This window comes from Amblyomma americanum, chromosome 8 (genome assembly GCF_052857255.1).
Source record: "Amblyomma americanum isolate KBUSLIRL-KWMA chromosome 8, ASM5285725v1, whole genome shotgun sequence".
NCBI classification, from domain to species: domain Eukaryota; kingdom Metazoa; phylum Arthropoda; class Arachnida; order Ixodida; family Ixodidae; genus Amblyomma; species Amblyomma americanum.
In genome coordinates, this window is record NC_135504.1 from 67,466,831 (window position 1) to 67,485,114 (window position 18,284).

General features: G+C 48.9%; 1 protein-coding gene across 2 annotated transcripts in view; it reads right to left on the reverse strand.

The window, feature by feature from the left end:
* Nucleotides 1–18,284, reverse strand: part of LOC144101852 (uncharacterized) — a 127,862-nt gene that overhangs the window by 73,991 nt on the left and 35,587 nt on the right. The window contains exon 2 of one of the 2 annotated variants that reach the window (XM_077635077.1): nucleotides 5,538–5,641. The exons of the other annotated variant lie outside the window; for it this stretch is intronic. The gene's annotated coding sequence lies outside the window, so the exon portion shown is untranslated. The remainder of the gene's footprint in view (nucleotides 1–5,537; nucleotides 5,642–18,284) is intronic. 2 annotated transcript variants of the gene reach the window in all.

Consider the following 18,284-nt stretch of genomic DNA (forward strand, 5'->3'; position numbering starts at 1 on the left):
TGGGTGGCAAATTTATCCTATTAAGCAAGAAATTGATGTTAATGAATAAATGCTAAAATATGTTACCAATTTTATCCTTCCGCTGGGCAAATTTTCTGAAAAGATTCATACTACGAAAGTTTAGGCCTTCGAAGTAATCGCAAAAACGATGTATTAAAATGATGAAAAATTAAAATTACCAAACTACCGTAACTACGTACCAGTAACGGTCGTCGTACGATCAGATACACTCTGTCAAACCTTCCGAACTCATTCGCGTGCTCTAAATATTTCTCTCAGCGGGAAGCTCACCCATAGCTGTAGTGTTTGTCAAAGAAATCAGGCTTATAAAGTGTCAAATGTTGGCCATTTTCTTCTGCATTATTTGCACCGCAGAGGTGGCCTAGTCGACTAAGCATCCGCCTCGAATGCGGGAGATGCGGGGCTCGATCCCCAGTGCCAGTGCGATCCCCACTGTACGGAGGTAGGCCACGCCCTTGAATCCAGGAGGTTTTCTTTATTTCTGTGGCGCAGACCGAGGAGGTTGCGAGGAGATGTGAATGCGTTCTTGTATTCGTACCGTTTGGAATTCGTCTACTTCGACGCCGACGGCGGCGGCTGCGTTTTTATGGAGGCAAAACGCTAAGACGCCCGTGTGCTGTGCGATGTCAGTGCGCGTTAAAGATCTCCAGGTGGTCGAAATTATTCCGGAGCCCTCCACTACGGCACCTCTTCTTCCTTTCTACTTTAACTTCCTCCTTTATTCCATCCCTTACGGCGCGGTTCAGGTGTCCAACAGTATATGAGACAGGTACTGCGCCATTTCCTTACCCCAAAAACCAATTATTATTATTATTATTATTATTATTATTATTATTATTATTATTATTATTATTATTATTATTATTATTATTAAATATTATTAAAGCACTGCTAATTTTCCCGTGACGAGGGTGCATAAACCCGCTGACGAATAGGCTTATCGCGCAAGATGGGTCATGGCCCGGCTATCGACCGTGAATGTTTGCACAAGTAGGGAGCGGAATCCTCTGTTTTTTCCTCGAACTTATAACGGAGATACGAGCGTACTTTTATTGCAGCAATTAATATTAATTACTTTTATAGGCGTAAAACGGCACATAACAAGGTGCGGAGTTCGATTCCCAATGCCGCTGGGTACCCACCGGTGATACAATGGGTACAAGCTTCCCCTGTCCTGGTGCTCGGCTTATTCATGGTGAAATGCTCGGAAAATGGGTCTTTGACGCCACCTTTAGTAGAACAAAAACCTAGTGCCGTGGCGCTCTTTGGCCACAGATGCCCTTGCGCCATAAATATGCATCATCATCATCATCTTCTTCTTCTGCATTTAAATATCGTGCGCATATCTTTTATGCGCTATTTTTGCGCGTCGAGTGTATTCTCCCTCTCTATCTGGGAGTAATGCGGCCTTGTTAGATGTTTGCTTCCATGTAAAAGTAGTCCAGGCCCCGTCGAGTCTCCTTAGGCATCCCACCTCGACTCCTAACACTCCGCTTTGTACAAGGTGTTGAACGATGATGATGATGATGATGATGATAGTGAATTTTTTATGGCGCAAGGGCATCAGCGGCCAAAGAACGCCATGGCACGAGGTATTTTTCGTTTGCTCACGGTAGGGTGAAAGACTCACTTCCCTATGCATTTCACCTTAATAAAGCCCAGCACCAGACCAAGAGAACGCTTGTACCCGTTGTATCACCGGTGGGTCCCCGGCGGCACTGGGGATCGAACCCCGCACCTCCGGCACGCGAGGCGGATGGTCAACCACTTCGCCACAGCTGCGGTGAGGTGTTGAATAAACTGAATCTGATACTATTACTAACTCTTACCACAGTCCTTCAATAGATCTAATACTCACGAAGTTAATTAGTGTAGCTGTTCGCGGTAACACTGTGGGCTGTTGGGGGCGACCGCGACGAGGCGCTGGGTGTCATCTAAAGGCACCGAGCATACGGCAAAGAACCAGGCCGGCACTGTCCGTGAGCAGTAACGTGACGAATGAGAAGTTCCTGCCTTCAATAATTAATAATAATGATAATAATAATTACTTTTCGGCGAAAGGAAATGGCGCAGCATCTGTCTCACATATCGGCGGACACCTGAACCGCGCCGTAAGGGAAGCAAGAGATAAAGGAGGGAGTGAAAGAAGAAAGGAAGAAAGAGGTGCCGTAGTGGAGGGCTCCGGAATAATTTCGGCCACCTAGAGATCTTTAACTTGCACTGACATCGCACAGCACACGGGAGCCTTAGTGTTTTGTCTCCATAAAAACGCTTGCTGCCATTATTAACTTGTATGTGAGAACCTGCTGTGTACCTGGCGTCCGTTTCGACTAGGAGCGTAGCCGGGACGGAACCACTAGAAAATGTCACTGCCCCGCACTTCACTGCCAGCCGTTACTCACTGGGTAGAAACATATGTGACAAAGAATAACCACCTGTTTCATTAGTAACTACTTCAACTTTTCTATTAAGCGTCTATACCGGAAAACGCCCTTAGCCTTTGGTTATTTCGACGTGTTACGTGCACTGGAGAGGTTGCTTTGCCTGCAAGCTTCTCGAAAGCGCATGCATTTTTGAGCTATGTAGTCAAATCTTTATGGGCCACAGAGCCGAGGCTAACTACGCTTTTTAAATCCCAGAAACTGATATCTATATGACTTGCGGTGGGCTGCACGCCTCTCAATAGTTAAGCAGCCTAGCCGTAATAGTTAGGAAGTTAACTATTCAATGTTAGTTAACCAACCTGTTAGTTAGCACGTCTTAGCTGCATACTGGTGTACTACACCGCTGACACTGCTATGCCGAAAAAGTACTCTTCTAACCCAAATACCTTATTTTAGAAAATGTGGTGAGTGTTAGGTGAAACACCCTGTATAACTTCGAGCTGCAGGCTAGAATCCACATGCGTCAAACGAGCAGACGAGAGACGCAAAATGCTTTGTTCTGTGCAGTCCGAGTGCGGGTTCCTGTGTTTTTTTTTTTTTGCGCGCAGTCACTGCTGCTTTCGCGGTTGGCAACAGGTGCAGTGGAGCCTTTTCCTCACAGCCATTGTTCACGACAATACACGACAGCTTTAAAGTGCACGGGCCCAGCAGAAACGCAGGGCCAAAGAGCGTCTCTAGACGTGTGGCGCTAAAGGGCAAACGTAGGCAGTTGGATCAGACCACACAGGGGAAAAAAAATGTCGTCAGCTTTGTTCCCGCGGAAAAGTTTGGAAAGAACGACGCGGATGGCATCGCAGAGCGCTCGACGAAAAGAACACCACGGACCAGGGAGGCCTGTGGCAATTTATTACGTTGTCTTTCTTCTGCTCGTTTTTCCAGCCCAGAGGGATTGCCGAGTCAACACCTCTCTCTTTTTGTTTTTCATTTTTCGAAAATTTCGGTCGTCGGATCTCTCCCTACCTTGGGAAACAGCACGGCGCAGTAATCGATGGCGTTGGGATTGCCGGTGCGTTTGGCACGCCCAGAAATCGATTACGGAAGGGAATCAGTGGGCTCTCAGAACGATATAAAATACCGGCGGCCTTATTTAGTCTTTGACGTTACTTCATTTTTTTTCTACCAGTCAGGAATTTGCAGTGGGGTCAAAGTGCCCTCCAGGCGCTAAAGCGTTGGGCACACCCATATGTGATCTGTTAGCCTGGCGTTACTTTGCTCTGTACATCGCAGCGTACTACGGCACACATTACATATATCTTACAAAAATGAGCATTGATTTTCCGTTTACTTTCTGTTGAGGTGTTGTTGATTAAACGGTTTTTCAATGCCAGTGCAACAGTTGAGTTTATTCAAGTTTCAATGAGATTTTCGTTTAGTAAAGCGGTGATGTAGCTAAGCCTAACTTGATCAAAGTAGGCCTAATCTAGATACGCCTGATGTACCTTAGTCGTACCGTGTACTTTATGCTAAGTGAGGACGCAACGCCTGTAAAACACTTCGTAAGCCGCTCAAACTGCCTCTTTGAGTGGAAAGGAAAGAAAAGTACCGATGCTACAATGCCCCGATGCTATAGTGATATTTTCAACTTCCATATACGCAAGTGGGCTACTCAAAAATCAATTCGTGCAAAAGCTAACCTGCTCTGCAAAAACAGCCTTGCATGTCTGTAGTCGTAACGCTGCCTTTCCGGGTAATGGCGCAATTCTGAGTTTTGCTATCGCTATACTGTATGCGCTATGCGAACATACGCTTAGCTTTACCGCCTTCAGATATTCAGACATCAAAGTTATCTTTATTTAATTATGACGTAACAATATTCTTCTCAATTAAATCTCCCAGTTTTTTTTATATTTCTAGAATTTAAAGATCATTAGTGATGAAATCCTGAAAGTTCATAGCTATTATTTCTGCACGTTGATAGCTAGCAACGATTTCCATGCCTGCTCGTTCCGGGCTTAACGTGTAACTGAAATCGCACAGTGAACGTAAAAAAGGAAGAGGTAGCAAGCGAAGAACATAGACTCGACAAGAAACGCGAAAGGCTGCTACCGCGGGGTTCAAACTCAGTTTGGTCAATAAACATTTTCAACAGCAAATCTCGGACATCTGCCGCAGCTCCCGTAAGGTGAAGAGCAAAATACAGGCACGGTAATCAGTCGCCAAGCGCAAGCACAGGCCGTATGAAAGCATTTTTCTTTTCGCGACGCTTGTTCCCTCAAGGCGTAAAAAGGAAATTGCTTTAAATGAATAGAACAAGAGGGATAGCCACAATAAATTAAAGGATGATTGCAGTTTTAATGAAGTCTAAGAGAGACCAATGATACAGTTCCCGCGTCCAAGCGTCATAAGGATGGAGAAACAACGGTCGAAACACTCGCTAAGGGCCACTCTCTAAATAGGAGTACGCCTGTATGGGAGTAGAAATGTGGTAAGCTGTCCTTTGGCGTGCTCCCTTTTATGAAATGGAGTGTACTATAGGACAGCATGCTCGATTTTTTTTTTTACACCCTTCTATTTAGAGTTCAGGTGCCGGGTTAACACCGGTTTCAAAGCCCGGCAGACCCGCAGCACGAAGGCATTCTTTCAGCAGTGGCACCCAGAGTTCCCCGGATGTATGTCTGGGTATTTTAGCTGTTCCGTAGAACCCCGAGTCCTGGAGAAGAGGGGGGGGGGGGAGGAGTCTGAAGTCTCAAGCTGCCAACGCGAGCAACGGCCCCATTCTGATAGCGTGAGAAACGCTGTAGGTTGTGGCACGGACGTCCAGCAGCGTTATTTCTAAGATGAGTGTAGTGCCGTTAACGGAGCTGTCCCGCACTGGCGTCCGAGAGGAGCCTTTTGCGCCGGAAGCCTTTGGGCTCATAACGGCGGGTGAAAAATTTTCCAGACCCGTTACGAGAGCCGGTAGCGGCCGAGAAAAACAACCTGTCCGCAGGCCGCCTTAGGGGCGCCAGCTCGGACGAAGAGTAAGGCGAGGTGGTCTGAGTGACGAAAATAGCCCCCCCCCCCCCCCCCCCCGCCCCCTCGCGGCGGTAGCCCCGTTCGCCAGCGAGGCGGCAAACGACGCTTACGTCTCACATGGCTGCTCGGACGTTTCGGTTGCAGCCACTAACACGCGCCGGTTGGGGGGAAGACAGCCCCTTGAAGTGAGCAAGGTACGGGCGGCTGTACAGGTAGGCGCACTGCAAACGGGAACACAACGTTCTCACCCTTCAATCAAGTTTACTCTCATTTACGACATGCAATTACACAAGACGAATGATTGGTAAACGCGTAAAAAGAATACTCAGAACTAAACAAGATACGCACTTTAAATCCACAATCATATGGACGCCAGGACGCTCTGGGTATGTTGGAAACGAAGGCGCTCGCGCCGATGCCCGCGCGCTATTACCCCGAGTCCCTTAACATTCGCAGGGACATAATTATTCGGAACCACTGTTAACCTACGGGGATTTACTCCAACATTTGAGATTAACGAGGAAAGTATACGCCGAACTACACAAAAATCTAAACAGGGAGCAAAGGGTCATTTTAAGGAAATTGCAGTCGAACACTTACATAAATCCCGTCAAATTCACCCATATCTTTCCAATTCCTTGCTGTTTTAAAAACAACAGTATTGGAAATCGACCGAATTAAGGTCGCACTGACGTCGGTGGCGGAGCGCAGGCCGCTTGCTCTGTTTCATGTCCCGGCGCACGCTGGTGTTTTGGGCAATGAATTGGCGGACATTGTGGCTTCGCGAGCGAGTCGCTCCCCTCGTGTGCGACCAGCTTTCGCTGGCGAACCGGGCAAGAGCGGCGGCAAAAGCCAATAGGCTCCTGGAATGAGGGCCCACCCAAACATTCTATGCAATAAACGTTTCTCTCTCTCCCACTCTCTCTCTCTTTATTCTCAATTCTTAATGAAACGAACGAAGATATTAAATGTAATCATGCGTCGGGAGAAAAACTACGTAGATTAAAACAAAAAGCGTGCTTCTAATTCTTGGAGCCTGGTTACCTACAGGCTGCTGTTAAATGCGCCCCTTTCGCGTTGTACTGGCCTGCACCTCGAGTATTAAAGCTGAACAAAAAAAAAATTCGCCAGAGACACTCAAGACAGACTAAATCAAGACACTCACACAAGACACTCAAGAGACACTCAAGATACACTCAAGAATGCGAAAGAAGTACTGTCCCTGGGTGCAGTGACACCCACGTGCAGGCGCACACGCGCATATGACACCACCAGGAACGCTGTAAGACGTACGGTTACGTCACAGTTTTGATACAGAATTCTGGGAAGGCGCATTGAAGGCGCATATGTCGTCCGTTCGAATCCCTGTCGCAAGCTAGCCACCAGCATGACTAGCATATGTAAGCTATATGCAACGAGAAATCTTGTGACACCATCTGGGACGCTGTACGACCAACGATTGCAAAATTTTGGTCCCAATTGGTCGAGAAAACAGACGCCACATGGGAGTGGGCCAGTGGCGAGTATACATAGACGAACGACATGTAGAGGATTGTTTAGATTGTTCGAAGTGGCGGTGCTCGGCTTGCGGTGTGCGTCATACGGCCGCTTGATGACGTCACACTATTTTTCTTGCCATCGCTGGGGTTTTCTGTACCATCTGCTAGTACACACACACACACGGCGCCGGCTTTTCTCCTAACGTGACTGGCAGTGTTCTTGCATTGATATTTTAAAGCTCATTGGGCTGTACTTCCGTTTCTTAGGCTGCGGGGGCTGCGACGCGTGACCGTAGTCCCGTCCATTGGTTGCTTGTTAGTATGTTTATTCCACTGTCAACTTCGTCGCTCATCAAAAGCCTCTTTCAGCACATTTCCCTTTTCTTGAGTACAAAGCAGCAGGCCACAAAAATTGCAGCTCAGGCTAACCGCCATTTTTGTTACGTAAGGCTGTCTTTGTCTTTTTTTTCTCCTTGCATTTAGAATGGCGTCGTAATTCCTTCTGCGGTGTACAGGTGATGAAAGTGCGAACAGTATGGGCAAACACTCATTTGTTTTCTGTTTCCGTCTCACTAGACACTCAGTTGCGACTTCGCCAATTTTGAACACAAGGCTAGCAGCAACAGATGTGCTCAGTTCCCTCCAATAAGAAAGCGAATAACCGGTTAACACGAAAAGACGAATTTTCTGGTTATTTCTCCAGTAATGTTGAACAGGCCTTTTGGGTACTACACGCCAAGAAAAATAATTTAAACTAATGAAAAAATTATGCTTGCCACACTATGTTGCGGAGTAATAATGAGCTGAATCCTCGGACTTTTGTTCCCTTTCACACTGGGGAGACCTGTACTTGTCCCATCTTGTTCTTTCCATCACGGTTCCTGCTCTATCCAAAACACAAGACATGACAACAGCGTTCGGTGTAACCTAACTCAGACCGCCGAGCGAAATAACAACGCCCGTAGACTCTACGTCGCTAAAGCCTTGCAGCACTGTTGAAGCTACAGCGTGTCAACACGCTACTTAAGGACAAAATTTGCAAAACCGTTCACTCCCGTAATCATTTCTTGCGATTACTTGGAAGCTTAACGGACCAATGCGAGTGGTTGCATGCTTACCACGTACCGTCCTTACTCGAATAAGCTGCTCAACCCCTATTCGACCCTGGTCAGCGGACGGCATTCAGTTCACTCCTAACCTCGGTTACGCATAGGCACCATTGGCTCCGCATAAGTTCCAGCTAAAATCTCTGGTCCGCATGCTTAACCTGCCACACGAGAGTGGTTAACAAACGAGCGCGATTTCAGCGTGACAGTACAGGAGTACCCGTTTGTAAAACGAGTGTCGTTTTACAAACTCAGTAAACGAGTGCAGAGCTGATCCAGTGCTGCACGGTTTTAGGAAGAAGAGAGCACAGAACCGCGCCGCGCTTCTCGATCGCATTAGTCAACGTACGAGCGATGAACAGCGAAGAAACAGCGAGCCTTGCCACATTTGTTCCACCGCCAGGCGGGAGAGGAAAAGAAGGGGGCGCTGTCGAGCACATCGACAAGCACACTTCGTCATCCGCTGTTCATATATGCTGCCCGGCCCGCCACGTGAAAGAAACAGCCCACTCTCTATCAGCCCGTTCGCGCAAGTACGAAGTACACGTCCCTTCCCTTGCCATCCCGTTTCACCCTCTCCATCAGTTCCCATCCGACCCTCTTTTTGCAACGCGCAAGAAGCGCTGCTGGCGATGGCGCGATTCATCTTCTCGCCACGCAGCCAGGGCGGTTCCCACGCCCGACGCTTTTTGGCCGCTTTCTTTTCCCAGATGGGTCTCTGCGTACCTTCTTCGCGTTGGGCGACGGTCCCGTTTGTTTGCACGATCGAAACGGCGCTAGATTAAAAGCCGTAAGGGAAGGGAAACAGCATCGCATCACGCCAACAACGAATCACGTCGGGCCCAATCCCGCCACCTTAGTTCCGAACGTGGCCGTGAGGCGAAGTCCGCTAACGAAGGCGGACGCATTAAAGGTTAGTAGGCTGCCAGATTGCTTCCCGCAGATCATCAGCGTCTATTTTTCTTCTGCGAGACGCATGTGCTTCTATAAGGGGTATTCACATGACGTCACGGACGCCATTTTGTTGTCCAGCGAGTAGCTTCAGTAGTGCAGGCCGGAGCAAGAGGCGACAATCTCTTTAGACGCACCGACGGCATTTTCCCCTACAGCCAACAAAATGGCGGCCGTTCTGATGTTGGTGAATATATAGTATACTCCCTGTATGCACCGATACGGTTGTTGTTTTTTAGTTCCGAAAGCCACGGGTAGCGGTCTAAAGCGATGTTTTTAATAGGGTGCCTCGATGCCAGCCGGCACTGGGTGGAGACAACTTAAGCGACGCCGCCATATTGAATCACAACTGGCCTCTCCCATGTACCGCGAAATGCTCGACTGGCAGTCCAGTGTAGCTCCCGCTGCAAAAGGCCGTTCAAGTTAAAGCACTTTGAAGCGCGCCGAGAGCATTAACCGTTACAGACGCTAGCGCCACTGATCCCGTGTGATTCAATATGGCGGCGCCGCTGAAGTTGTCTCCACCCCGGCGGCGCTGGCATCGAGGCACCCTAGTTTTTGAAGTCTAAGCCTAGACATCCTATCCAAGGTTCCCCCATTGCAGCGCTTCCTGGCCACGGTTCTGGCAAATCGCCCGGGAGGTGCCATTTTGTTTCACAAGGATTTCATATACCTCTGGTATGGACATAACGCTTTCTAAATTTATTCGGGTCCCGTTTTCCGTGGGGGCTGCGCAAGACCTGCCATGGTGGTTCAGTGGCCGTGGGCGCTTCGCTACTGAGCACGATGTCGCAGGGTCCAGTCCCGACCACAGTGGCCGCACCTTCATAGCTTAACGTCATGACTGCTGCGTAGTTTTGAGAGAAAAACGAAATTGTGTGGGGTCGCAATGGTACTCCGAAAGGCCACACTTTTGACCGTCCAGGACACGATATTGTTCTGTGCGGCTCACGGCCATAGATGATCCAGATTGGAACTTCTATGGAGCTCACGGGCGGACGGAAAAGAAAACAAACTGGGCAAAATCGGTTGATAATATCAGCACTCCCAAATTTTTGTACACGTTACAAACTGCTGTTTCAGAAATGACCATCAAAATAAAAAATAAAACCAACAGTACATAATATCCTCCTCAGAGTAATATAAATTTTCCCCTCACCTGACAACCTGCGCCCGGCGGTGATCCACAGGTATCGCGTTACAGAATCACGCGTCTTTCTTCTGGATACGAGGCCTAAGGACCTCTACAAGGATGTCGGTGACAGACGCTGTTGGCTGCCGACAAGAGAACAAGCAAGTGCGGTGATAGCGCTTCCCATATTAAAGTCACGACCAAGTTCACATGAACTTACTCTCCGTAATACTCCACGTACCGATCCCGAAGCAGCAGCAGGAGGTTGCAGCCTTGGCCCAAACGATCGCGTTCCTGCAAAGAAGGGCGCACCCACCACCACATCCGGCGCGTACTGATCTCCTCTCCTCCTTTGAAATGGTCGCCATTACTTCTACGCTACAAGCTCACATCCGGGAAATGAAACGAGGACTGCGATAAAACTATACAGTAGATAAAACGGAACAATCCAGTGTGCAGTCGCGCAAGCGACGACAGAAAAGCGCGCGAACTATCTGCGGGGCTCAAACGTGCTCTCGCTTCCTTCGCGAATTGCCAATACCGGAAAAGAAACTGCCGTCAGATCTCGCTGCTTTCGTGAAAAAGCGAGAAGCAGCCGCAGTTTCGCGTCGGTTCCGCCGTCGCGGGTGGCGTAAGTGAGAACGGGCCCCCCCCTTTTTTTTTTTTCCGGAGAAGCGAATCCGCTTCGCTCGCCGCAAATTTGGTGTAATGTGAATGGAGTAAGGCCTGTTTCAGATGCTGCGAATTTTGCCGCACCGACACTGCGAATTCGGTGCCGCCGCTGACGCCGCAATGCGATTGCAGCTAAACCCTTTCACATGCAACGCAGAACCTGCGAATTCGTTTCGTTGTGACAGCAGGGTTGCTAGATGTCTGCTTATCTGACCTGTGAATAAACGCGGCATTAATACAGCATGGAATGTGGTCATGTTTTATGCATGCGTACTTTATGACACAAGGAAACATTTCGTATCTTTTTATCAAAGTAAACAGTTCTGAATAATTCGAAAAGTACGCGACGGCCAACGCCAAGCCTAGCCAAAGCCAAGCCTGACGGGGAGCCAAGCGGTGGATGCTCCGTATTGGTCAGTCGCAGAGCGAACACACCGACGCTGCGAATTAATTCCAACCGGACAGGAACCGTTCGCAAACCGTCTGCGGCAAGAGCGGCGGCGGCCCTCTCCAGCCGCAGACCGAGCGAATTCGCAGTGTCGGACGGCGAAATTCGCCGCATGTGAAACGGGCCTAAGACGAGGCGGTCCGAGCGACGAAAATAGGCCTCCCCCGCGCACTCGCGGCGGCAGCCCCGTTCGCCAGCGAGGCGACAAAAGACGCTTACGTCTCACAGGGCTGCTCGGACGTTTCGGTTGCAGCCACTAACAGGCGCCGGTTGGGGGGAAGACAGCCCCTTGGAGTGAGAAATGTACGGGCGGATGTACAGGTAGGCGCAGTGTAAAAAGGGAACACTACGTTCTCAACCTTGAATCAAGTTTATTCTCAATTCTTAATCAAACGAGCGAAGACATTAAAAGCGACCATGCATCGACAAGAAAACTACGTAGATTAAAACAAAAAGTATGCTTCTAATTCTTCGATACTAATTACCTAAAGCCTGCCAGTGAAATTTGTCCCCTTTTCATAGAAGTTCCACAAAACGGCCATAGAAGTTCCAATATAGAACTTCTATGGCCCTCAGCCGCACCGAACAATATCATGTACTGGACAGTCGAAACTGTGGCCTCTCGGAGTAACATTGCGACCCCACACAATAGCGTTTTGCTCTGAAAAGGACGCAGCAGTCATGACGTAAAGCTATGAAGGTACGGTCGCTGTGGTCGGGACTCGACCCTGCGACATCGTGCTCAGTAGCAAAGCGCCCACGGCCACCGAACTACCATGGGGGGTCTTGCGCAGCGCCCACGGAAAACGTGACCCGCATTTTCTAACCAGCTATTTGATTTTCCTTTAATTTTCCCCTGTGCCACCGCTCGCTGTTCCTACTAAAATGGGTCACCCAACAAAAGCTGCTGGCAAGAAATGTGGTACAGAAAAGCAGCAATCCTTCAAGACAGACCGGCTAAGCTTAAGCAACTGCTTCGTAAGCATGGCAACAGCAAGGAAGCCTGCAAAGTATAGCGCTGGCAACGAAGACGCCATCTTTAACAGAGGGCGCGATAAGCATCCTGTAATAATAATTATTGGCTTTTGGGGAAAGGAAATGGCGCAGTATCTGTCTCATATATCGTTGGACACCTGAACCGCGCCGTAAGGGAAGGGATAAGGGAGGGAATGAAAGAGGAAAGGAAGAAGAAGGTGCCGTAATGGAGGGCTTCGGAATAATTTCGACCACCTGGGGATCTTTAACGTGCACTGACATCGCACAGCACACGGGCGCCTTAGCGTTTTTCCTCCATAAAAACGCAGCCGCCGCGGTCGGGTTCGAACCGAGGAACTCCGGATCAGTAGTCGAGCGCCCTAACCACTGAGCCACCGCGGCTGGTAAGCATGCTGTAATAAAATTACAAAATTTAGGAAATAATTTTTGATAAGATACGGTATCTAACTCATATGACAAACTACTGTAATATTTAATCGTGTTTCACTGGTGCAGAGCATTCGAATAAGTAGCTGAATATGTTCAACGCGATAGCGTTAAAGGCCCCGTTTACCAGAAAATCCGATGTCGCCGTTGTCGCCGTTGTAAGCGGAAAATCCCGAGCATGGGTCCCGCAGGTGGCCCCCTTAGAGCAACCTAGGAATCTGGTGGCCCACCTAAGTCACGTAACCTTGCGGCGGAATCAAAATCTATCTACTGGTAGTGAGCAAACTGCCCACCGTGGTAGGTGGCAGTTAAATTAATGACTGGCCTTTCGGGAAAGGAAACCCGGGCCGCATAAGGCCCACCGCTGGGAGCACCTTCCATCGCAGGGCAGTGGCACATTGACTAACCGCTGCCCCATCATGCCATGGAGGAGTAGAGGACTCCCAGGGATGCATGAGTGTGGAGTAGAAAACGACCTTGTGCATATAAGGGAATTAACCCACTACACTATCGCGCTGTACCCTTAAGGCGGTGCTTAAGTGTCCCCTCCACTTTTTTGTTACATGAGTGTTTGGCCCACCTGTACCCAAGTTAACTGCAATAGCTCTGGACTGCGTCTGGACAACCCCTTGGGCGCCAGTTTTAATCCGCCTGGACGACGGCGCCACGGAGAAATCGGCTACGTCTTTGATCGTCCGTTTGCCTCCCTACTGGCTGCGCGCGTGCGTATGCTGCACAAGTGTCGGCCCTGGCTGCCTCTTCTTAAGCCCGCAGAGAAGTAGGAGGCGCGTATTTTCAATTAACATCGTCATTGGTTCCGATATCGAGAACGCTAGATCCATTTTTCACAATTTCCCTCACTCTCCACAACAACCATGGACTCCCGTAAGGACTGAACAGGCCGGAAAAGAGGCGCCCGCTCTAGCAGGTCGGGGTGACGCCGTGCCGGACACGACATTTTCCACTGGCCTCGACCGCCATAAATCGGCCTTTCCCGCCGGGCCCGACACGCCGGGCCGTGCCAGAATCGAAGAGGCCGTCGCCGCTCCAGCGGCTTAGCGGCGCTGCTGCGAGGTTATAACGGCGTAAGCGCTTTCCGGCGAACCGTTAACGCTAACAGTAATTCCAGGGGTAATTTCGCTCGACGATCTTATCGCCTCTCGACAGCGACGCCTATAGGCCCCACTCAGATTCATTTTTTTTTTCGTGCGTTTCCTCGTCGATACATGGGCTGCTCTCTGCACAGACAATGTAGAAGCGGAACTCGCAAAACAAATTCATTCTTAATCACGCCGTTCACCTTGGACAAGCAGTGTAGAATGACTCTCGGCTAAGTGGCTCATTCTCATTATTGGCATAGCATATGTTTATTACTCAGCTATGAGGCAAAAGCTTGGAGGAAAACGAAAGGGATTCAAGTTAAATTGAGCACAGCGCAGGAAAGTATAGCAGAATGGAAAATCATATGAGTAACGTTATGAGAGCAGAATGGCTTAGACCTTAGTAATAATATAAAAGGAGTTAAATAATTATCATTATAATATGGCTTAATAATACCCTAGTCGAAATAAGAAATGGAAATGGACAAGGCGTGTAAAGCGGGGCACAGATTACGAATGTTCACGTGGTGCAACAGAATGGATTCCAAAAGAGGGAAAACTTTGCAGGGGGCGTAAAAGGGTCGCAGGTGAATGGATAAGATTAGGAGGTTTGCGGGGATAAAATGGGCGCAGCTGGCACAGGACAGCTTTGAATGAAGAGATAAGGTAGAAGCCTTTGCCCAGCAGTGATGTCGTTGAACACTGGATGATGACATTTAATACGGTGTTTTGATATAATGCGGGGGATCTATTAATACAAATGAAAACTATAAAGGAGACAATGGTCAACAACCAATCAAGAGTGGCATAGCGGCGCATTGGGATCCTCACAGAAGTGACTCGGCAAAAGGAAATGAGTCATGGATGCAACCTTGTTGAAGGGCTTGTTGCACAAGAACTGGGTATTTCAACTCTTATTAGCATATTAACATGGGCGAATAAAAAATACGGCTGTTTCTCCTCACCTGCGAGCATGTCGTCGTACATTTTTTGCCTCGTCCAAGCGGCGCACAGCATGTAATCAACACCATCAGCAGCAAAGCTACGTCACCCGAAGTCAGGACACAGCTCTCTCCCACGTCCCTCCAATTAACCGTGTCATGTGCCAGCTGCGGCCACTTTATCCCCGTAAACTGCCTAACCTCATCCGCCCACCCGACTCTATAACTACACTAACTACGCTTGTCCCCTCTTGAAAGACCAGCATTTATTGGCTTTTCACATTCAATGCCCTGCCCACTTTCTCTTCCTGATATGAGCTCGTACATCAGCAATTCGCGTTTATTGTAGCGATAGCTACATTACGGTAGCATTTCGAGCCTTCAGCGTGGCGGCGCCGCCACGCTGTCACGTGGTGCGGAGTAGCTGCAGGCCGCGCGGCGCGCCGGTGAAACCGTGCTGCCACAGCTGTGTGCATGCGGCGTGTCAAGTGGGACGAAGATGAAGAATGAACACCCAGTGAAACGGAACGGCGAAAGGCTGACTTTGCAGTTCAACTGAGCTAGTTCCACTTGGCCAGCTGTAGCTATCGCGTCACTCTAGGTTTAACCACAGCTAAACAACGGCCAATTTTTTCCCTAAGCCACTGCCCTCTGCCCTATAGGCAGTGCGTGGTACAGGTATACATTTATAGTTCGATTGAGACCAAATGCAAGAGCGCCCGTGTGTAAAGACTGTAAAGTGTTGTCAGCACACGTTAAGGGATTCCAGGCGCACTCAAAACAAAAAGAAGTAAAAATGCGGTAAGCTGTCCTCTAGCCAACTCTTTTTCACAAAAGGAAGTGTTTTAAAGGACAGTTTACTTCCCTTTTTTACTCCGATATAGGCGTATTTGTGTTCAGAGTACGGTTGAAATTGATGCGAAGCCGTTCACTTTGGCGTCAGCGATAGCTCACGACTGCAGAAGAGAATCCTAAATTCAGCTGTCCCCGCAGTAGAGAAGGCATGCCGCGTGCAAGCGACTCGTGGGCGACGATCGACTTGTGCGAATCGAAATGAGCGGGACGTAACAAGATAAGTGGCACTAGTGGCCGCCTCAGGACCCTAGGAACGGTCGCTGCGTGACACCGCCGTCGACACGCTTTTGGCATGCATGAATACGTGTATACGTTCGATATGCGGGTGAAAAATGCAGAACCTTGGGCAAGAGAACCACAAGGGCTATTCTGTACCTGGCGATGCCAGTCTTATTTTCATCGCGACTGCTGTTAGCTGGAGTCTGTGCACTAAAAACGGAGGAATATACAGGAATACGTACTGTTGGGGACGCGCAAATAAAAAAAAAGGAAAGAAACGCCAAACAAGTATACAATGCGGGCGCAGTGCGGGCGGGACGGAGAAGGTCCGGCCCACACTGCGCTGCTACCGCTGCATGGCACTTCAGGGGCCAGATGACGACACGATGTGACGTCACCACGTGACGCAACGAGGAATCAGCCAATTGAAGCAGGGCGGCGCCCCAAGAGCAGTCGAGGGGCCGTCTGCTTAATTTTTTCTAAAAAGGAATAAGAAATGAGCAACGATGAAAATAACTACTATCTTATTTTTCCAAAACATTGTGTTTCAAGCTTGAAAATATTAAGCAAAACAAAAAGCGTTAGAAGTTTTGCTATTAAATTGTCTGGTGCGTAAATTTTGCTGCCGCGGGGATGCGCTGACGGCGGTTAAACGTCAAGCCGCTTTGCACGAAAACAGCCGATTCTACGCCGTGTTTATTGTTTGTTACGCGGCGTCTGAAGTCAAGCTACTGCACGGTTGACCTAAGTGCGCAGAAAAATTTGAACGAATGCAGTGAAGGCTACGTGCCTACCAAGCGAACTTGCAAGAAGCACTTGGCACGAAATCGACGAAGACAACTTGTTGAAGTCTGTGTTGTTCGGCTCCTTCGATCGATGACAAAAATGCCAAAAGGTGAGGCGTTGCCGTATGTGATGTGTGGTTGTCTGTTTCTTTCCCCTTGGGAAACAGAAGACGACCACGAAGTGCCATTTGCTGGAAAAAATAAAGTGCTTTGCCAGCATAAGTGTGTCTTATTTATATGTAGCTGTGTTTGACAGAGGTGACGAAGGCACCCACCCCTTCTGCGCACAAACTTTACAAATTGCCTCCAATACCCGCTGTACGCATTTGCTCACCGTCGGTTGTGCGATGTAGACGTGCGCCTCATTACTAACGGCAGCTTGAAAGCCGCCGGTAGCAAATAACCGCAGTGCACACAGCACTTGCCGCCGCAACCGGCAGCGCGCTCGCACGCGAACCGCCCAGTTCATCGACCACTTCGTCGCATATCCACTCCACCGTCTGCTTCTCCAGTCGAAAAAGGCGTCGAAACAGCTCGTCCGGCAAGTCAAACGCGTCTTCGTGCGCCCTCCTTCGCCGTTGCTCGCGCCAGCGCAGCCGCCTCAGTCGTATGGCCGCGTACACCGCCGCCATTTTTTGCCACAAAGGCAACGGTCAAATTGACAGCCTCAAAACTGGGACAAAAAACTGTCAAATAGCGGCTTCATAATTAGGGTGTGCAACGTCATCACTTCTGCCACATCCGTGACGTCATCTGCAACCACCCATGACGCAAAAAAGCAGTATGGCCGCCGGCCACGACCGACCAATAGGAGCGAGGCTTATTGACACCTTTGTGACAAGTTTTTGACAATTTTCCTGATTGACAGTTACGTAATCTGGCCCCAGGACGCAAGAAAGAGGTCACGTGATACATACGCCAGGGGTCGCGTTCTTTCGAAAGGGCGCGTCTATTGCTGCGAGATGGCCAGAATTTGTGCACGTAATCACGTTTTTGCAATTCCGAAAATAGATATGGCTATTACTACCAGCTCGCTGCTAACCTCTAGTTTCAAGCAGGCCCTGTAGTAACAGCTGAAAAGTTCGCAATCAGAATTTAGTTAACCAGCTTACTAGTTAGCATGATTCACCGTTTTGCTGATTTCCGTCACCACTGGTATTACAGTGCCGCAGATACCATCTTTATACCTCTAAAGGCATATTTTTAAAGATTACTGCGGGCTTCCCAGGAACACCTGTTATAATGGGAGACACGTCGCGAGACCTTAAAGATCCTCTAACAGGATATGCGAGTCAGCACGACGGCGGTATGGTATGGTATGGTATGGTATGGTATGGTATGGTATGGTATGGTATGGTATGGTATGGTATGGTATGGCACGGCATGGTATGGTATGGTTTAACGTTCCAAAGCTTCCAAAGCTGGGAGGTGGGATATTTCCGTTTCAGGCACCTCTTAAGATTCTATGTGCGTTTTCTTGAAAGTAGGAAACATGTTCCCTGCTAAACAGAACGGAGAATTCGTAAATATGTGGCAGCGCTCTTAGCAAACATTTATTTCTGCCAAGCGACTTGCGTTTTCTTGGGCATTAAGATAGTTGACGCATGATAAATGTTTCGCAGACGCCAGTTTTATGCCACGGCCGTGATAGCATAACAATTACACTAGTTCTGTACGATAACGACTGTGTTTCAGCCTTGACGGGGATCCAAACATATCCATCTCTTCTATATC